At 39.0% G+C, this 23,037-nt stretch overlaps 2 protein-coding genes across 2 annotated transcripts in view; one reads left to right on the top strand and one right to left on the bottom strand.

Moving 5' to 3' along the window:
- NRG4 (neuregulin 4) overlaps positions 1–23,037 on the top strand; it is a 48,465-nt gene that overhangs the window by 511 nt on the left and 24,917 nt on the right. The gene's annotated exons all lie outside the window — the stretch shown is intronic.
- The window catches only part of TMEM266 (transmembrane protein 266), a 107,613-nt gene that overhangs the window by 64,802 nt on the left and 19,774 nt on the right, over positions 1–23,037 (bottom strand). The window lies entirely within an intron of this gene.

Below are 23,037 nucleotides of genomic sequence, written 5' to 3'. Positions count from 1 at the left end.
GTGCAGGCAAAGAGCAATGATGTGGCTCTCCTCCCCACCAACAGAGACGGGCAGGAGGCAGAGGGCAACCTTTGGGTATCCCATCCACCACCCGAGAGTGGAAATTTTTCCCATACAGTCCTTTCCACACCTATCCCACTCAGTGTTCGGTAGACAAAAGTGCCTTGTCTCTCATGGTCTCCTCTGAGTGAATTAGTTAACAGTTCCAGGGTTTTTTTGTTTTGCTTTTTTCACTTCTTGGAACCACGACCAGACAGAACATGGCGCATGCTGAGTTACCATATGAATATGAGCAATGCCCATTTTGTGAGAATTCAGCAATTGTGTTTGTTCTGTGGCATAAGTGTTTTCAAGGCGAGATGGCTCTAGAAGGAGCACAGTTTCCCAAGTTAAACAGAATTAGTTTCAAAAGGAGATATCACAGAAAGGAAAGAATTGTCCCCAAAAGTTTCTAGTGCAAGCTTTGAAGTGGTATAAAAAGCAGAAACATTCACTGGACGAAGTGACTGACATACTGTCTTGTATGTACCAAGTGGACAGTGCAAGCTGACAGGAAGCCTATTCCTGCATCTGGTTGTCCATACAAGTCAAGTTTGTAGACCAGTAGCCCATGCGTGGAAACATAGTTCTGATCTCAGCAAAGCTGACTCAGCTCTTCCCCCCTCTGCAGTAGGTGAAAGAAGTTGCACCCAGTTCACTGAGCTCTTTCTGAGGCAAGATCTTCAAAGTGCTTAAAAAGTGCTGTACTTGCCTTCCAAGCCCTTCAGCTTTCCTATGTTCTTTGCACAGGTATTAAACAAGCCACTGTTCCTCAAAGCTTTTGCAAGGTACCTTTTGCTTGATTATGGTTTCTTTCATCCCTCTGTGGGGTCACTGGCAAGCAACTGCTTCACAGTTCATGGGTTACGCTCCAAACCACGCAGGCTGAGAAGTGGAGTCATGCGTGACAGTTGAGCAAAGGTTCATGCTGCTGCCCTTGCCCAGCACAGATCCTGCCTGAGTTAATTTGTTAACGTTTAGATTAACCTGCTATTGTCAGTCACCACACCTTGGCTATAGCTTGCTAATAAGGAGATAAAGTCCAGCCTGAACAACACGAAGCATAGAACAGAGCTTAGAAAACGTATGTTAAAGTGCAGCACGTGCATGTACATACAGTCTAAGCTAAAAGGAAAAAAAAAAAACCACAAACAAAACCACATCAAAATCAAAACCCCAAGAGCAACCTTACAAAAAAATAATAATAACCTGTATTCCACTTGTGCAAGAAAACCATGACTTTTCGCATCGGTTTAGGCACAGTCTTACAAAACGCATGCCGCTATGTAGTGGGCCCAATTGGGGGTGGGGAGTAGGAAGATGGTTAAATTTCTGCCTTTTGCACCAAAGTCTCTACTAACTTGTACCCTGTTTAGCTGAGCTGAAGTCTAGACCATGTGGTTTGGAGCTGTTTGTTGCATTTGCTCACAGCCTGAGGAGCATTATCATGAAGCTGTATGCTCCTGTACAAAATAGACACTAACTGAAAAATCTGAGCTTATGTACTTAGAAGTGGCCACAAAGCCAAATTCTGGCACATTCTTCTCACTGAGGATTCTTCCACACAGTCCCCCAACAGCAGCTTAGACACACAGACTGGCTCATATCTTGCATTCCAAGTAAATGCAACAGGCCACACTTGAGGAAACGCTGCTGTTTGCTGCAATGCAGGTTTTACATATTCTTGCCCAGCTTCTGTTCCTTCCTGTGCCAATGCTGTAGCCATGCACCTGCATACGTGTCATTACTGTGAGCTGGGCCAGGAAACTGATTCAGCATTTTGATCAACCCCAACAAAAAAAAAAATTATTTCCCTGTACTATTTTTTTTTTTTTAAAAAACAAGCAGGATGGCTTCCCTGACATAGGTCACAGTACAGCTCCAAAAATAGCTATGTCAGCAAAACTGAGAGGGTAGGGCTGTGCACTGTGGGCACAGCCATAGAAACAAACAGCACAGAGGAGAAATACTTAAGATCAGAAACACTCAAATCAAAGATGATATGTTGAGGCCTAGCAATATTCAACTGGAGTAAACACCCAACCTGAAAACGCATAACAGATTGGGGAAGAGGTAGAAATGAAAAGAGCTTTGTGTGGGGTTTTTCTCCTTCTGTGTCACACTGGAGTTTTTTTATTCTGAACCTAGTACACATCAGGAAAGGGAATTTTGTTTCCTTTGTGAAAAAAGTTATGTTCTTATTTCAGTCTATAAACTAAAATTCTTATACCATCTAAAGCTCAGATGCAAACAATGGCTACTAAGGTTCCTGCTGGGCAATCCTAAGGAGGTCATGGAGCTATCCAGAAAAAACAGGGAGCAAGGGAAAGAAGGAATAATTTGAAAGAGGAGTAGAGGAAACACCTAACCAGACATTACCCCAGAAGCTTTCAAAGAGAAAGGGGAAGTGTGATATAGGGGTTGCTAAATTTAGCTCTTCTGAACTAGACTAGCCCAATTTCTTTTGTGACTAACGCCATTGACTTCACCCTGAGGATCAACATGAACATGACTTGATCACTCATTTCTACTAGTGCAAGTCACCTTTTTTCGAGAACTGAAACCAGGTTCCCTGGGATCACAACCTAACAATTCTGACAACTGTTTTTGCTTTAGCCTCTCTGAGAATTTTAACGAGCTCCACACATCTGCATTTAAAAAGTTTTATTGGTCATGTATATCAAAACTGTTTCGTTCGGAAATCCAGAAACCTGCACTTCTGAAGGGGAAACCCTGAATATCTCCTGCAAGAGAGGTCTCAGCACCTCCTTTCTCCCTTCAAGCTGAACAAAATCTTTTTTTTTTTAATCCCCCCCCCCCCCCCCATGGGTGAACAGGTTCATTGGGATAAAAAAAAATTAAAATTTCTTTTGATTAAACTGTTCCTCCCTAATCCCTCTTGTATTTGAGACAAGAGTTTGATGAAGTATTTGTTTATACATCTCTGTATAGGTGGATAAAGAATACCTCCTTTGTTTTGAAAAAATAGAAGAATTAGATTTGTCAAAAGATTATGAATGCAGAGATGCCACACAAAAACAGCAAATTAACTTCCTTAAGTCAAGTACATTTGATACATGTTACTTTAACACTGCAGATTCCATTTATATCTTTAACATTTCCATGCAGTATCCAGAAGAGGAAAGAGGTACATGAGACTGAGCTTTTTATTTCAAGGAAGAAGGGACATCAATTTTTGCATTTTTTTTATTGAGGGATCAACAGTAAAATTTTTTTATACATCACATTAAAAAAAAAAAAGAAAAAACCCTCCATCACAGGAAAGGTATTTAGATTGGAAAAAATCAGGCATTCAGAAATTAGGAAACGGCACATTTGAACTTGCTTATGCAGCCATAATTCTATCCCCTTGTGGGGTCATCCTGTATGCTGAAATTAAACAGAATGCTGTTCAGGGAAAAAAAAAAAAAAAGAGTATGTAATCATGTAACTAAAGACTGTGTCATTATTAATTAAGTATAGCTCATACTTTCTAGAGAAAAGTTTAGACGGGCCAAAAAAGAGAAAAAGGATTGTGCACAATCATAATAGTCTCTCCATAAATGCATGGTGATCATAGGTCAAATCTTGACCTTTTCAATACTGCCAGTTTGGTCTACAGGACAAATAACACTAGCTGGAAGAAAGCCTTTAGATGAGGACTAGACGGATACAAACCCCAGGGAGAGCCCTGTCACACCCACCCTCTTCCAAGGAGCTTGCAGATGTGCAGCACTTGGTACTTCCAGACAGAAAGAAATAGGAGGAGCTGCTCTGTTTGGGATGGTTATGAAAAGACTCCATTCATGCTCCTTCCCTCTACACCTAGAAACTGGGGGCTACGTAGCAGGTCTACAAATGGGGTACTGTGACATGCAAACACTCAGCATGAACGTGCTTTCTACACAAACCAGTGCTATCCTGACAGCTCCTTTGCACTCTCCTTCCAGCTCATGCTACACAGTGCATACTGGAACTGTTGAAATTCAGTTGTTTGATACACTACCAACATTTTCCAGAAAAGGCACACGTGCAGCAGGTACTGCAGCAATCCACAATGTAACTAATTCTGAAGATGTCATGGGGCAAAAAAAAAAAAAAAAAAGGTACTTCCCTGGACTGAGGGCCTTCTGCTTGCCAAATTTTAATACTCTATGGCAAATAACAGGAGCAATATGGCATCTCAAAAATCTGGAAGAACCGAGTAACTATCAAGGCTATCCAAACAGAAAGTTTACTCTTAGCACCTTAATAAAGAACACACATTCATTCAGCATTCATTTGATCTCTTACTCTGGAGTAACTCTCCAAGCTTGCCATTTACCTCACCAATTTATCAACTGTCCACATTTAGCTGTAATAAACTGGTGATCTCAAGTTCTTCTCTATACATTCCTCATGTGGTTAATGTGGAAGAAAAAGCCCACACTACAGGGCTCTTGAGTACAGAGAACAAACAAGAGAGAGCAATCACATATTTAAAAGGTCCCTGTACAGATTTGTCTAGTCTTCGAAGTTTGGTCCTGCTTACTGAGAAGGGAAACCACAAAAGCCTAGCTGGTGTTTCACATGAGCATTAGGCACAGGGCTGCCAGCTTACACTACTGCATGTCTCAGCTTCTGCTCTGCTCACGGCTCTGACTGCTGGAGATGGCACTTCCATTTGAGAAAAAGCGAGGTCATACCTACACATAGAAAGCACCACCACTTAGACCAGACGCGGCTCCTAGTGAGATGATCTCTCCTTACAGCCCAGCACAAGGATACCAGCAGGGACCATGGGCTTGGATAAAAAGCTCCAGCAGGATACTGTGTTGATACTGCTCCTGGGCTCACAGTTGGAAAGCTCAGTGCCACTGCACATGCTGATGGGGAACAAGGCTGGCATCAACAGCTCCACTGGACTGAAAACAACTAGTTTTTTCTGGTCTAGGAAACTAAATGACTCTGGGCTCAGCCAGCACATGGTTAGAAGATCATTTGGACCAATTTCATAACACAGGCACTCCCCTCCATAACTCAACGGAGATTTTTTTGTGTGCCCAAAATCCTGGTTCTCAAAAGAAAAAGCAATAAATCACTCCAATCTCCCTCGGATTAAATATTAAAATATTACATTTGAAACCTTGCAAACAAAGTTGGGTTTATATTTGCTTGGCTAACAACAATTCCATTTCTGAATTTTAAACATTTGGGGATGACACTAGCCTAGCTGAGTCACATTAAGCAGAATTATTACTACTGGAAGCAAATCAAGCACCAATTTAGTTTCAAAAGAGTTTTGTTTGCTTCTGTCTGTCAAGAATCAACTCTGGGATTTTGCTTTAGTTCTCTTTTTCTTACTCTGTGGAACTGCAGTGAAAAGTCACTAACTGTAGACCTGCAGCCATGCCTTTTGTTTTGTAGCCAAGCAAGATACATCCAGCCACTCTTTGGAATAGTAAAGGAAAAAAATACATACACTTTTCAACTTGCTAGAATGAACGGGTTTAGTTCTATATAGATACCTGGCAGGTCTTCTCTGATTAGGCACTTAATTCTTGCAGTCTGCGAATGGTTTTTGAGGTAAAAATACAAGTCTATTTGAATCCAACAGCAAAATTTATTTTAACAGAGCTAGAATTTCACTTAGGCTTTTAACACTAGTAACAGAGTCACACAAATACTTGAGTCCACCTGCTTTGAGACATCCCTCAGTATGATATAGGTCTCAATTCATGGGGGTGACGCTGTCAATCTGTCTTAGGGGACACTGTCTGAATCATAAGAAAGTACTGGGGTCACCCCATGTCTGCCATGAAAATGGTTTAAACTCACTACATTTTACTTTCCATCCACAATATCTGTTACTCATCTTACTTGGAGGTTAGCCTTCTAATAACTACAAGCTTGAGTATATGCCCATACCCTTGGATTAATGTAACTTAAACATTGAGTTGCAACCATTAGACTTCTGCCTTAAGACTCTTCCTCAAGCTACTAATTTTTATTTTCTTTAGAATCCTAGGTCTAATAGATTCTGGATTGAAAAAGTCTTAGAAAATTTTAAAAGTATTCTAGAGAAGCTAATGTCAAACAAAATACAAAATATTCACAACACTACAGTAAGAATGAGGGAAAGTACAGAAAAAGCCTCATGAGAAATTCTTAGCATTTATTCTCTTAGAGATGAGGATTTCAGTGCGTCTTATTATGGCTCATTGAGACCCATAAATATTATATTCCTATATAAGGAGGAGACTGAGAAGAAAGTTCTTTAGACCAATTCTGTGTGTCTCGTATTTAGCAGTACAGAATCAAAAAAAAAAAACCAACCCAAGCAGACTGGTACTAAATCCAGCCAAGCTATTAGACAAGTCAAAAACAGCATCTGGAGGCAAAGATTTCATTATAAGAACCAACTATACTACAAATATATTTTTAAGAAATATCTGTCATTCCTGATAAGTATTATGGGCAACCTTCCAGATAAAATGCAATAGTTTTATGAATTTATGACTTGACTGCGTATCTTAAAAGCAAGTATATAATAATTAGCCCATTGATGTAAAATACATTGCTCTTATCCCAAACAGCACTATGCTTTGTAGTTTAGCTTTTGGAAACAAATATCCCAGCTGTTTGATTGCAAATTTACAAATAGCTGCAGTATTTCATCCTGGTGATGCATACAGGTTAAACCTCACTCTGGAAGATCAGACAGCTAATAAAATTCTTGAATTCACATTCTGTCTGGTACTTCAGAGGAAAGTTATTTCACACAGTGCATGCAGACACAACAGTTGTACTGTTCGTGGCTGAGAAAATCTTTTTTTCATCACTGGGAGCCTAAAATGCAAGATTTAACTGCCTTATCATAGCATGCAGCATACTGATAGTCATTATTTTAATATGCAGCTAGTGCATTTAACTGTATAACCCTGGCTCCCTCAGCAGGTGATGAAACGCACTTACTCCACACTATAGGCCAGGTTTCTGCCATGAAATACCGATGGCAAGGACTCAGTCCAAGCTGTAAGTAGGCCCAGCCCCGACAGTCACACATGCAACCTGGAGGAAGCAGCCCGCCCAATGCAGCCTTGTCAACTGGCCAGTAATTACCACATTTAGTAGTCAACCCTGTATCTTCCTCCCTCACTTCTAATGGAGGTCTGGGCTTCCTCTGTGTCTCACAGAGGAGACGCACATGGCCAGTGTATGTTCGGAGTGTGTCTAGACTGGCTGCTGCGAACTGCACAGGTAAGAAGAATTCTTTCCACTAGACCTGGAAACAGGATGGGAAGCGCTCACTCTTTCTCCTGCAGCAAAAAGTAACTACAGTTAGCAAGGGTTAGCAAGGGCTAGCATAATTTCCCTGAACTTACTAAGTATAATGGGGAAAGAAAAAGCAGAAACTTGAACGGTATCTGCCAAAGTTCATCTAGTTGAAGATGTCCCTGCTTATTGCAGGAGCCTTGGACTAGATGACTTTTAACGGTCCCTTCCAACCCAAACCATTCTGTGATTCTATGCAAGGCAGCACAGCAACAAAACACACAGAGAAAGAAGGGAGAGGACCTGGTTTGCCATCTGTTGCAGCCAAATCCCAGGCTATGGCTTAGCCCAAGGTCTGGTTCTATATATGATTACAAATTATACACCTCATGAACAATTACACCTTTACATCTATCTTACATTGCATGCTTAAAGTAGCTATTTTTGAGCTTAAAAAATAGTATGTTCATTTTAAAATAATAATTTCAGGCACTATCTGTACCTAAATATGCACTTTGAGCTTTGAAACTCTGGTTTTCCTACTTAGAAAAAACCCACAAAACCCCCCCTTTTTTTTTTGGTGGAACTTTAATATAAGTATTAGGTTTTCAGAACTTTTTTACTAGAGGCAATTGATTCATTAGTTATTTCATATGGAATAAAAGAAGGGTCACTGAGGTATGCAAGAGGAGTAGTTTCTGAAAATGTTGATAAGTATTTTGCTCTGCACAGGCATGCAGAATTTTTCCTGCAGGATGAAGCTATTTGCGTGTTCATAAATACATATTAAAATGCATTCAGCTACTGGTCATATAATACACCACACATGGAAAGTAAAAACGCTAAACTCATCTTTTTCCCCCCTTCAAGAATACATAATGACCATGCCTGTCGAGCCCTCATCTCTTTTAAGATACAAGAACAGAGAGGACCAATACTTGTCACATGAATTAATGGAGGGCACCACAAGCTACTGAATAAATTCCAAAGAAGAGTGCAGGAACACCCACCCACGAACTCCCTTTGTGATACTGATGCTATCAATGGAAGAGCACAAGCTCATGGTTCTCCACTTTAAAACAGAGAAACTTGAGATTAAATTCTCAATTGCTAAGGGCTCACAAAGTTCACTCTTCACTAGGAAATTAATCTTACTGTGATTTAATACTGTAAGCACAGAACCAGTTTTCCCTGCGGCACACTAATTTGATGCTACTGCTAACATACTAAGAAATCCTTGTTGTAAAGCAGTGACGATGGTACTCTGGAATTCAGATTTAAAATTTACTTCTGTATTCCCCCACAGGCTTCTGTAAAGCACTTCGGATCAGGGTCTTAAAGATACATGGTAAAACTGAACACCATCACAGCTGACCATGCTAATCAACTAAGACCCCAGCAGAATGTTAGTGAGAGGCACTGAGCAGTAAGAACAAGAAAAAAAAGAAAGAAAAAAGAAAAAAGGAGTACTTCCCTGCCTAAGAGAATTTTTGATCATAAACTTAGAGATAGCATAGTGATAAGATAGAATGACAAGGGAAAGCAACTGATGAATTTAACAAAAACACTGAGGACCCTCACCTCAGAGCTGGTCTTCCTGAAGCAGCACCAAGAACACCAGAGGTGCTGCAGGGCCCAGGGAGGCTTCTGCTGTCACTGACAATGCAGCAAGAAAGCACAACAAACACTGCACAGAGAGGGACCTGGCTTCAGCTTCTCTGGCAATTCCAGAAGTAAACTTTTCAGTAATTGTTCTACTCAATACTTATCAAATCATAGGAAAATGGGAAGAATTAATAGCATATGAAAATTTGACATGTATTTTCAACTAAAAGTCACATATGTTAATTCCTAGGCTGCTCTTTAAATATAGAGCCATAGTTGTTTATTTACAGATGAAAAAAAGTTGGGGAGATGAACTGGTTGAGAAAAGTTATTCTCATTTAAAATGCCTGGCACTAACCCTGAATCAGACCACAGTTGCTTTTGCCTATGTATTAAATAATTATAACAAACATTTATTAAAGGAGATACAGTAGTTTTCTGTGAACATGTTTATATCACACATGACAGTGTTTTCTGGAGAAATGTAGTACAAGGGACACATTTATGCAACAGACTCTGCTAACCCTAGAGTTCAGTCCATGGAATGTGTAAAGCAAATGTATTTGAAAAAGCTTTGTTTGCTCACTTTTATCCTTAAAACAGAAGATCATAAAAAAAAAAAAGGACAATTCAACCATACTGGCCCACAGAAAAATCTAAGTTATCTCTCAACATTCTGTGCTGTTGCTCCTCAGCATCCACCAGAGCAAGTTAGGGACACTCTGCCTCTTTTGGTACCACACAGACAGAAAAGCTTTGTCCACTACTGTGCGACCCAATGTAGCAGTCATCCTGCCACACTCTACAGCTCTATTTTAGCAGTATCTTATTTAGTACTTCAAGTCTCATGACCTATATCCAATAAGGAGGTTCTGTCTAATACACTGATCAGATAAAAGCATCCTTTTCAAGCAATGGTTATGCAAGGGATTCATATTGCGATGCAAGCCTCAAAACACTAAACAAATACTAAGCTATAAATAAAACATATTCTTGCTCTTAAACCCATAATGCATACCAGCCACCTGCTTGAAACAGAACTGTGTCTGTTACACCTGCAAACACAGACTTCTGTTAAGATTTATCAATTCACCTTTATTAAAATTAAAAAACACACTATGAGGTAGGAAACTCAGAAAAAAGTGTCCAAAGACAGACAGATGAGAGCAAGGAAGATACAGCTGTACTAGCGTCTGGATTAAAAACATGAAAAGCTGGTCAGACTGGTGGAAGTTTTCTAAAATTTAAGTAAACTGATGAGTACAGACTCCCTAACTAAACCCGAAGTCCAAGACCACATAAGCAAATAGGTACCACAATTTGATTAGAACTTATTTCTGACTGTTGGTCTGGCACTCTGTGAAAAATGTCACTTCCCAGTAGAAAGAAAAGCCTCCAGTACTGTAAGGATAGGTTGTTGGGTTTTTTAAAAATACATATGTAAAATCTTCCAAAAATAAAATTAATTTTGTTTTAAAATCTTGATTGAATCAGAAATATAGTAGAATGCAAAGTCAATACAGATTCTCCAATAAAATAAGAATATCTGCAAGAAATTAAGATTATACTGGCCTCAGGTCAGAGGCTTACTGCACTTGACACTGTAAAAACAAGAAGTAGAAATGATACGAACTGCTTGCTGCAGAGACCAATAAGGGATATAGAGGGGCAATATCTTGTGATCACTCATTTCTAATCTTCACACCTTCAAAACACTGGTCCTTAATAAAACTGTTATTCTCTCATGTTATCCTTCTCACTTTCAATATGCTGATTTCAAACATGATGTTCACAATTGACAGTTCATGACCTGTTGAGTTTGCAACATTTGAAAAACACAGGATAGAAAGCTTTCAGATGGTATCAAGCATCTGTTCTCAGTGAGAGTTGTCAAAGGCATCCCCTGCAAACTTCACTGCAAGATTGAGACAGGAAAGATACCAAGACGACAATCAGAATTCTACGATTTTTAAGGTCCTATAAATGAACAGTCTTTCAGGGCAAGAAAAATTAGCCCAGACTTTTGTTATTCACATGCTACTTAGAGACACATTGGGTACGTTAGAAGGTATTCTTTCAAGTGACATAAACCCTGCTCCAAAGTACTTAATCTAATTTGAGACAATGTTAGCAGTAGTAAGATAATACAGTTTTGAACAAGTATATACTAAATAGCTTATAAATATAGGTTGGTTTAACAGACTTATCATACTTATTGTGATACTGAAGACAGGATCTTTTAGGAAAAGTTGAAGGATAGATAGCATGAGGATCAGGGAATGCTTCAGAACAGGAAAACTTCTGTCTGGAATCAAAGGTGAACAAGTTTTCACAAAAATATTCCATTAACAAGTAATTTTTTTGTTAATGCACATTACCCTTCCTTAACAGCTGGTAATACAGAAACACTCTTCTACTAAGCCCAGAACAGACAGGTGTCCAAACCGAGCATAATGAACTTTGGAGAATACTCAGAAAGAAGTGTTAGGCAGCATCCAAAGGCTAGAAAAACAATCTGCCAAGGACAAGCAGGCCAAAACATAGTGCACCTTCGTCCAGGAGCAGAGCACTTCCAACTCCTACGGGACTAAGACAATCAATGGGTTTAGATCAGTTCAGGCAGCTATACACTTTTAAAGTATTCTACCACCAACGTGTACTGCTGCAGATGGCAAACAGAGCACACATTTACAGTACAGAATTAATTGTTCCTACTTCCAACAAGAGCTTGCCCCATTTCAGAAGTCCCAAGGAACACCTGTGCTATAGTGTGATATGCAATTGTAGCAGGCAAACTTTCACCCACATAAGGAGTCAACCCATTCATTTTCCATGAAATTACTATGCCTCTCCTTGTTCTTATAAAAAAAAAAAAAGGTAAGCCATGAGCCATAAAAATTAAAGACACACACACATTTTCCCCTCTGCTTTTAGAGGAAACAGCTTACTGAAAGAAAAGATTGCTTTACTGTGTCCAGACCAATAGTTTTCTTCTTCGGATTAGAGACGGATTATAGCAGCTCATGCTGAGCTAGCACGGCTGCAGCTGGACTTTGATACTAGTTGCCAGGCTTGCCTAGTTTAAAGCTAACTCAGGTATAGCTCTACAAACCACAGTCTGCAATGCAGCAGCAAATTAACTATTTAACTCAAACAAAAATCCTTTTTCCCTACTTACTGAAAAACAGCAGCTGACAAACTATGGATTTGGCATTCTTTCACATGCAATAAGATTTGCTGCAAGTATCTAAAAATATACTTCATGGCTGACAGCCCAAGGAACTGATCAATGAAAGTTCAAGAGGTGCATTTTACAGTCCAGATGTTCTCAAACTGTGCTCCATCGACAACTTACAGAGATGACTGGTCACATTATGCTGACTTTTCTCCCCTTCGCTGTACCAATTTCTGTCCAAAAGATGTAAAGTACATCTACAATTCTTAAAATATTTCTGCTTAAACATTTTCTCCTTTTGCTACAGTTAGCATAAAAATATCACAGCAAATTAATGGGATGAGAGGTTGTCCCAGAGACAACTTGGTATAAAATATGAATCCAACTTGAACCTTTGCAGCAGGATGACCTTAACAAGTGCTCTGAAGACACAAAAATTATGGGATCCACATGTACATACGTACACTCTGGATAATGACAAAAATTCCACAGGGCAAACATACTTTTCCTAACCTGACCTATGCACTTTTTCAGTGGATATGGTGTTAAAACTTGCACTAAACGGGTGAAGAGCAAGAGATCTTACTTGGTAGTAGTAGAAAAACCTGGTAGGATTTTCTAGGCAAACGGATTGCAACAGTGCACAGCATTACTAGATCTTAATTTATTAAATACTCATGCCTGAAAGGTTTCCTCCAACACTTCAGTTATAAATGATTATAAAAATGCAAAATTATACCTTGGGGAAACACTGAGAACTAGTTTAAACATGCATTTATTCATGCACTAAAACAAACACGTAACCATCTCAAAACTGACAGAAATCTAAGCTTGGATACAACACTGTCATACCCCTTGTACACAGGATACACACACTCTAGCTATGGACACACCCACATCTTCATCCATCCATTCATTTGGATGTTACATAAACACTTAGCAACTTGAAAGCCATTGACACCAAAGGCATTGATAGGCAAGTAGGGGAGCACCTAAGTCCAGCAGGTAGATTCAGCAGCTGTTGCTACATATATCTCTCCTTGCTCAAATCACAAGAATCCTTATAGCTGAGTCCTTTGGGCGTGAAAGGAAGGGAATGCTAAGCCTGACAGGAGGAAAGTCATTAGAAATTAAGCATCATGTAGCTTCATCGCCTATAGTAGAGAAGTGAAAAATCAGGTCACATACAGCACCTTGATATATCATATTTTATTTTGATCTTGGCTTGCAAGTCCGTTCTTTCTCGTTCCCTTGCAAAGGCACAGACTTCTCATAGGAGTGCAAATCTGTAAGCATCCCCAGAGCAGCCTCTGAGGTTGTTTTGCTGCATTTCCCAGAAAGCAGCCTTAATTTCACCAAGTCAGAAGAATCACCAATCCATCATCTTTGCTACAAGTTATAAAGCACAAAGGACCACAGCAAAGTTCAAGTGTTCAGTGTTTTTCCCTTGGAAAAGTGCTCTGTCACTTCAGTTTGCTCCATCTTTCCTTCCCTAAATATGAGAACTTTCGCCCTTGGTTTCATGTTTCTGCTCCGGTCAAAGGGCTGCTTGGTGGTAGCAGAACATGCATTACATTCTGGGCTTTTTTGAATCCTAATTAATCCAGGGAAACTCCCTGCTCTTATTAAAACACTGGTATGCATTTGTATTTTTCCACCAACAATTCAAAATCTTGTCCATCATTTCATTTGATTTTCAAGTAATCTTTTTAATGTAAACCACAGCATTGTATCTGTGCACTCAATTTCTGGAGTGAACAAGAATTTGTTTTCACCTAGAGGTTCATGTCTCTGCAGCACAGGTCAACAGTTTCATGCACAGACCACCACACCAGCATTTCAGGCAATATTCTGCTAGCAGATTCCTTTACAGGCATGCTACCAAATCAGCTCAACTCATAACTATCACTGTGGCTAAAGATGGGTTCAGGTGAGAAGTGGGGGAGTTATTTCCTTAGTTCACAATCAGTTTTATTGTACTGAGATCACAGACACTGCCTTCTTTGTCCCTATTTTTCACATGTCTTTTGGCAGCTATATACAGCAAGACAGATTCCTTTATGTATGATAAATGTTACAATCACTGCCATCTCCTTAGGGAAGGCAAAGAGTGCTGATCACAGCTCAAATGGGTATATAGCTCATACCGAAAATACAACTTCTCTACTGCAAGGCAGACTGATCTTCTGCAGGCTAAACAGTCACAGATACAAAACGTGTGTTTTGATTAACTCGGTATGCTGCACTCGATACAATAAAAACCATTACTTTGACTGGGTTTGATCACTTTTGTTGTCCTTCGAGGCAATAATTTTATCACCTTATTGCTTTTAAACTCCACCTTGGGAAAAAGAAAATAAGATGCTTGTCTTAAGCAGGATGAAATCTAGAGGAAAAAGGTCTGTTCATCATCGCCTGTTCCCCAGCCCTTCTAAAACAGAGTACTGAAGTACAGAACAGTACCAAGCTGACAGTTACCTCCAAGTACGAGCTTACATAAGCAAGTGCCCAGAGGAACCTGTAAACTTGCCTTAGATCATATTCTGACATACTTGCAAAAATTATCAGCTATTGACACTGCAGTCAATAATTCCCTATTCCACCTTGGGATCTTAAAGCATTAAAAAGCCTAAGTAATTATTCATATGGTAGAAATACTTCGCTTCTATGGATAAGTAAAATAAGGTACAGTGTGTGACAGAGAAAGACATGCCATTTCTCATGTAGCTCCTACTTGTGTGTCTTAATCATACACTTGTTTTCCTTCACTATTTATTTTCCTCCCTTTCTGCCCTCAAGCAGTTTGGAAAGCTTCTAAACTGTTTTGTTCTTCAGGGCATTTTTTGTTTGTTTTTGTTTGTTTGTTTTTTTAAATACAGCCTATGTTTAAACAGTCTGTATGGTCTTAAGTGTTGCTGCAGAGAAGCACCCATACAAAATTAAATTCAATATACCAAAAAAATCTTAGACGCTTTCAGAACTGCTGGTGGCGTACAGTAAGTAGAAGCATGACACACACAGTAGAATAGATAGTCTTTGCTCCTGTAAAAGCTTTTACTGAACTATGTAGTCTTACATCAGCTGGATAACAGATGATTTAAAATACAAATATTCTATATCATATACTTCAAACCTAGACTCTGAATGCAAACAGTGCCATTATCTGCTTAACAAAGACCAATTATTCAATGAATAATCAAGCTACTGTGCAAGTTCTGAATGCCTATATGTTATTTGATAACATGGTGTCTTCTGACCTAGACAGAGCTGTCTACAGCATGTAATTAAAGGTTTCAGATACATTATGTTCCTCTCCTGCCAAATGCCATTCATGCAGTATGCTTTATATACCCAGTGAAACTAATAGAAAACCAGTTTGTTTCAGAGTGAAGTGCTTTGTTAAACCATTGAAACAAAACCAGTATACAGCCCCCAAGATAAAATGTCCTTCTATGGAGGGAAGTACCACCACCTGGTTTTCCTCCAATATCCAACTGTCAATTTTATAATTTATAGTTTGAACACTGGCCTTCCCTTTTTCTATCTTCATTCTATGATAAAACCCTCTGCATTGCTTTATGCTAGCATCATTATCTAGGTCAGTATTTCATTACATTAGACATTACCTGGAGAGAAAGCTCCTGTCCCACATAGTCAACAAGAAAAAGTGAATGTTTTAAAGTGATTTTTAAAGCCTGTAAAATACACAGGCACTAGGGCATGAAGTCCTCCCTCTCTTGACAAAATGAGCTGTGCAAGCCTGTATTTCCCAGTCAATTTGTCCCATGCACCTTAATCCTTGTTTGAAAGCATGAAGCAGAAGAAAGCTCACTTCACATGTTCACTCAGTCTATGAAATCTCTCCACCAAGGCAGTCTGTGAAAGTGCTAGTTAATGGTGTTTTTAGATGAGGATGCAGATCATTTCTCACTAGATGATACACTTACTTCACTTAACCCAGCAAATATCAATCAGGTACTAGCTGATGCCAGTCACCTAGTCACTCTGAGAACTAGCCGCATTTCCAAATGTGTCAACCAACCAATTAGTCTTTGCTAGTTCACTGTATCCAGTGCTTTCATAGCACTGGATACATAGCCTTGGCAGGCTACCAGCTACTTTGACTGCAGTCCCTTCCCTTCCCCCCTCAAAAGGGAAATCATCTTAGACCTAAAGAAGGTCTTCAAAAGCAACAAGGCTATCTAATCTTCAGACTGAAACAGCACATTCAGATTGGATGCGACAACATCCACCCACTAAAGGAAAAAGAACCAAGTTTCTTTCTATAGCTCCCAAATTTCAGAAGAGTACAAGGGAGTTGCTGACGAGAATTTTTAATCTAAAGAGAATTTAATTTAAGAAAAAACAAACACACACTAAAAACCACCCTTACAACTGGACAGTATGTAGCTCAATATTCAAAGGGTTGTTAAGAGTCCCTGAGGTCCTATTCCTCCAGCTGTTGAGGGAATCCTTTGCCTGGCACTCCAGGCCTTCGCAGTATTTCAAAGAATACCTTCATTTACACATCAAAACTCCTCTACTTTCTGGCAGGATATGAAGCCTGGGTACCAGCCTAAAAGCAGCACTTCAGGATAACTGTTACAGTCTCTCATTAGCTAGAACCATGTTATTTTACCTGCACAACAATTATTTCTTTTTCTACAGCAGAATAATAGATGCAAGAAGATGGTCAGTATCTTTAAACTAAAGATCTTTAGTATCTTCAACTAAATCTAAACTTTTTCTAATGTTAGTCTCAAGAGTCACTATGGTGACCTGATCCTGACTTCTAAGGCCATAGAGGAACTACCTTACCACCAATTTCTGTCTCATAAGCAGAAGAGCACTAAAGGAATTCTTCTTCATTTTCACATTAGAAAACAGTAGTGGGGAGGCAAGTTTGGTGAAGTTATCCATCAATCTGAGCATGTCACAGTTACATCCATCACAGATTTATCCTTCAACAAACCCTGAATATTTAAATAATATATTTCGGAAGACTTCGATACAAGTCATACAACATCATGCATTTAAAAAAAAACAAGCACGACACACTAACTAGTCTCTGAAATTCTCTGATTTGTGGGCTAAAAGCAAACCTTTGGGCGTTTCTGTACCTTTTTTTTTTCACCTTTGAATTGGAAAAAAATTCCACAGAGCACAAGTCTTTCAACAAAGCATTGCAAGATGCAGCTCAGCAGTGATTTAACCATTCAGTTTCAGACAGCAGAGCTAGCTGTCTTCAGTGATACTACTATGGATATTCAGCTATAGATCACCAATAGATAGGTCACAGCTGTCATGAGACTGTAATAGAAGCCATTAAATATTTCCTTCTCCCAATAACTACTCAGTATTCCCACTGTCACCGTAGTTTCACAGCTGTGTACTGAGGGTTGGATTTCCATTTTAAAATACATAGAAGATACACTAATGCACAGAATATCTGTTCAAACACAGTTATTTAGAGTAAGTCTCAAACTCAAGTTTTCTTGGAAAACTTAATTAGCTCCATTTTCATTGCCTGTTTCAGTACAGAACAAAAGATTTCTAGAAAGCTATCTACAGTCTTTTAAACTGATTCTTGCAGGATAACAGGCAAAAAATCCCAACACTGTGTTAAAAACTTGACTGCACTTCTGTTCAAAACAAATAAAAAGCCTGAAAGAATGCAGTGAACAAACTCTAGCCACTCTCCTCCCCAACACCAAAACTATTCTTACCAGTCCTTTCACAGTGGGGTCACTGCGACACTGTCCTATGTAACCAATATGCATGTAACAATCAAAAGCGAGGATCCCTGATCTAAACAGACACCTAAGCAAAGATGACTGTTTCAGGTAAATTATGCTTCTGACTCTCCCACTTACTTTCTGGTTTTATAACCACCTCCTCCAGTTTAAAAGAATCCAGGCTTTTTTACGTGGTTACATGAAAAACAAACTACTGACTGATGAAGCAGACAACGTACAAGAGTTAGCTGTCATAAGATAAAATAAATGTAATTTAAAAGTTACTTTTGGAGGTACTTTTAAGTTCAGGTAAGATCTCAGAATATTATAGTATAAATATAGCCTAATTGTTTTTTTCATCAGTACTACTTTAGATAATTAGAAGAAAGTTTGGTTATTACAATTTCAATGCTAGTAATGTGAAATCTGATGACAACAAAAACATACACATGCTCATGCTGCTAAAGGCAATAGTCTTCTCTTTGCCAGTGTTGACCCTTGACACACAGATAAACAGAAGTATCTGGATATACCCAAAACGCACAAGACCTAAATTAATGAAGATTCTTAAAAGTGTCACACTTAATCACTTAAAAAAAGAAACTACTACTAAACAATGAATTTAATATCTGCTATGCTTTTAAAAAGTATATGTTATAAGCTTGTACTAGAATGCAAAAATGTCAACACATTTTTTAATGACTATATATGGTATTACCCATATAACTAAGGTTTTCCTAAGCATCTATCATCATTCACAATGTTCTCATTAAAATGTATTTAGATTGCAAATCCTCTGGGATCAGGTCTTGTCTTTTACCCGTACTTGAACAGTCTACAGCACAATCACGGCCCCAGTCTTTTTTGCTTTAAATACTAGCATAGCACAAGTATTTTTTTAATGTAGAAGACTGAAAATATTCAGAAAGCACCCTTTGTGTTTGCTCTCTGTGCTTAATTCCCATTTACAGTTCAGAATAAACACTTCAGCTGTCATTCTAATAACAGTTTTACCTACATAAGAAATTCAAGATGGGGCCAAATTTGCCTGCGTAATGATTTCACAGTAAGTGGCAACCAGATGGACAGCACACTGCCATATGCTCCCCTTTTGCTGAAAGGTGGAAAAGTGAGCAAATATGAATCAGAAAAAAAGGAAGGAGAGTGGGGAGACAAATATCTCTGAAGTATGCCCGTTAATTCATGCACACACCCCTTCCTACCAGAAACATAGACAAGTTTCTCTGTTCCTTGTACACCTTAGGATCTGAATTGCAGGGAAGCAATGGTAGTGATTAGGGGGCAGCTAGGGAACAGCTGTCGTCTCCAGCATAATCCTCACTAGGCAGGTACATATCTGTGTACATCCATCAGTGCCGCATTCCTAAGAAGAGCCGTTATACAAGCATGGGGAAAAGAACCAGCATCACCATGGCCCTGACAAAATGAAGGGAAGGGAACAAAGACATGGCTCCATAGGGTCAGCCTCTCTGGAAGCTAACACTTTTTCCAACACAGTGCCAAGAGGCTCAGAAGCTGTGCCCATTCTGCAGCCTCCTCTGAAATTCTTTTTGCCCAGAGATAACATGTGTCAAAAACTTTTAAGTAAATCTTGATGCTACCTAAGTCTTACATTGCTCTTTCAGTTGAAGCAGACAATCTGGCCATATTATCATGTCTCCAAGGGATACCTGCCCTTTTGAGCTAGTCCTAAAAATAACACCTTTCAAAGTTAAACATATCTATTTAATTACACTACTGTTCCCTGCTCAGAAAGTCCTTCTTAAGACCAAACAGGGGAAAAAAAAAAAAAAAGAGCACTCAGGTTTCAGGAGGTGGCAGCTTGTAACAGAAGAAGAAAAACATATGCAAGAAAAATCTTTGAGGTTAGTTTTTTTGAGACACTTGTGCAAGTTAACGTGTGAACCTTGACCCATACCTTACTTTCCTGTTAAAAAGTTGTTTTCAAAGCTGTCTAATTTTATCATTCCAGATAAGAATGTAATTATTTACTAGATGTGGGTTGTAAAATCCAGGCAGCTATTATATACAGAGAAAAATTATGGACTGCTTGTTAGCCAAGACACACCACATGCCTCATGTTTACATCCTAGATCTTTGTTAATTTTAATTATTACGGACAGGAGCTCTTTAGTTCACTTTAAGAAGAGCTTTCTTCAAATTTGTACCATTGCCTAAATCAACTGGTAGTCCAAATGGTGTACTTTTCTATAAGAAATTATTTGATAGCCTTGAACAAAAGTATGTAAGGCAAAATACTAAAATAATTCAACAGCAAAAGGCTCACCGACTTCAATAAAATTTGTATTTTGCTATTTTTATATATGAATTTTCATTTTCTATTAGTGGAAAAAGCTGGTAGGCACACTTAAATATCAGACACATAACACTTTCCACTACAAAGGCTTTTGCAACTTTTTTGAGAAGCTGACACTTGCCTCATTTGCAGGCAGCCTTTGAAGTTCCCTGGAACAGCAGAGATGCTCTTTGTCTCATGGCAATCCATTCAAGTTAAACTGAACTGTTTTCCTATGCCTGCTTGCTTTTTTTTAAATCAAGTATTTGGTGACCTCTCAAAAAGAAAATAATGAAACAGACATGAACTCCATGTGCACAATGGCTGGGCAGCTCGCACCTCTGACAGGATGGTGGCAGACAGTGTGCTATGGAGCACTGACAGGTTGCTGAAGCAAACAAGCAGAGTGGCAGGACAGACAGCAGAAAGGAGGATGGAACAGGTCAGACTTTACCCATAATTTCCGCAGACAAATCACAAACCCTGAAGGTCCTACCTCATTCACAAAATAACAGCCCTTACCAAGTAAGGCAATTACCTGAATTAGAAATCACTACTGAAGGCTCAAATCCCACTTTGTTAAGGTCAACAAGGGAAGTTTATATCTCAATATAATATTGTTTTGTTTTTTAAAAAAAGATAAAAATCACAATACTAGGAGGTTGCACATTAGAAACTAATTTGCAAGCTTATTTGGGTTGAAAGTTAAGCTCTTGAAAATTAGGAAGCATCATATTTAAAACAGCATATGACTTAAGTTCCATTTGCATTAATCCTCTTTTTAACTGTTAAGATCACATACTATTTTTCCTGCAAATCATTGGCTCATTCAGTGAACAGCGTGGCTCACAACATAGAACTACATCTGCACAACCCTAAAGCAGACGTTTTCCAACTTACAGGTCTGACTTTGCACCCAAAGTATTTGAACATACATTTTTAAATGTCGTTTCATTTGTGTATAATGATACAGGTGCACATGGTGCTTTACATGATGCAAGGAAAGATATAGCAATTGCCATGAAAAAATCTTAGTTGAAATATACCAAAGCAACACTGAACCCTAGACAAGATAAAATCAAAGTGAGACAGAGGGAGAATCTCTTTATGCTGAAAATATGATTTTGAATAAAGCAAGAAATATGCTGATATTGTATAATGCTTAGTTAATGACAGCAGTATCATTAGAAAACCTCCATTGCTATATGAGTTTACAAGAAGGCCTGTCTTTCATTATACTCACACAAAACCAGTGATTTCAACGGGATTACATGAATGTAAGAGAGCTCATTGTGACCTTATAACTAAATTAAGAATTAAACCTTAATAGATCACTCTTGTCAAGCCAAATTCTAAACCCAGCAAGTAAGTGGACTGAAATATGACAGAGCAACTGAAGTAAACCTTCCGCTGTCTTTCACCCAGCCTCTGCTCCCCACGCACCATCTAAAAATTTGATGGAAAAAAGCTTTCCATTCTCCTTAGGCAGGAGCCTCTAGAGCCAAAGAACACACAACAGCCAAACTCTACCCCACAGACAACAAACCAACACTGATTATTTTTCTCTTGAAGATGGAATTTCACCAAGCATGTTTATGTCCACCTACACTACAAAAATACTCCCAGAATTATCAACAGAGTTTGGAATTCTTTTCAAGTAAAAAAAAAAAACCAAACCATAAGCTCCCCATTCTCCAACACCGCAGATTCCAGACTTGCCCCTCATATCATTAAACCTAACAAGTGCGTGGCAAACAAGTTCCAACAGCACACAGTATCAGGCTAGAACCAGCGAGGAGAGGAAACGGAGGAATCAAATCACAGTCTTCCTCTCACATACCAACTAGAAACAAAGACTCTGCAAACAGTACTTAGCTGACACTTTTGGTGATAACACACAAGGCAGAAAGGAGCCCAGCTCACTCCCCTATGTCAATATTGGTTCTGCAGTGTTCATAAGGATAAAGTATTTTGCCTGTTAAGTAATCCCACTGTCCAAGCAGCAAATGAGTTGAGCACCACTATACCAACATCACACCCCATTTGTTGCTCTTAACAGAGTATGCAGACAGTTTTATACTACATAACACAGATCAGTTAATTGCTGTTCTATTGCCAGGTAATGCAACTAATTTAAATTAATACCGATTATATATTATAGGTAAATTTTAGTCATATCAGGATCTCATAGGGCAATGCAGCTTCTCCTCCATGTGATAACATGGATGTTATCACATGTAATGACACTGAAACCACAGTCTTGATCATGCTTGAGGTTTTGCTAGTTCTGTCCCTCTGTGCTAAAAGTAATCTGTGGTGCAATATTACTGCAGAGTCTGAAGCTGCAGTCTATAGACCATCAGAGACCAAACAGCAAGCTGCCAGGTAGCCAGGTTTCACGGAGTCACCACTGAACCTAAGCTGGAGTAATAACACAACAGTACCCCAGGCCAGGAGAGGAGAAATATAATTAGCTGTATGCATCTTTTACAGGGCACCTTCAGAACTGTAATCATGCATACACCTAACTAACTTTTGGGAACAGACCCAGTGATAGGGAAAACAGCTACACTGTGCATTATGTTCTGCATTTATGCTGCCAGTCACAGCCTGAAAACACTTCAGCTGAGGAGCAGGCTTGCACTAGTACTTGCACTGCAAGCATACATAGCTCACATCTTAATTTACTTACTGACCTTTTCATAAACTGGTTGGAGTTAAGATCTTCATCTCACCTCTTACTCCAGTTATGAAGCTAGGATAGCTGATGCATACCCTTACTACATGTTCTTTTTGCCCACTGCTGTCTTTAGCATGGTTTAGCAGTTACTGCCTGCTAACCACATCTAACTTTTTGTACAACTTACATTTCTTTCAACCCTTCAGGCAAAAACCCCACCTTGCACTAAACA

Source organism: Rissa tridactyla, chromosome 9 (genome assembly GCF_028500815.1).
Source record: "Rissa tridactyla isolate bRisTri1 chromosome 9, bRisTri1.patW.cur.20221130, whole genome shotgun sequence".
Taxonomy (NCBI): domain Eukaryota; kingdom Metazoa; phylum Chordata; class Aves; order Charadriiformes; family Laridae; genus Rissa; species Rissa tridactyla.
This window is presented reverse-complemented; position numbering and strand designations above follow the sequence as displayed.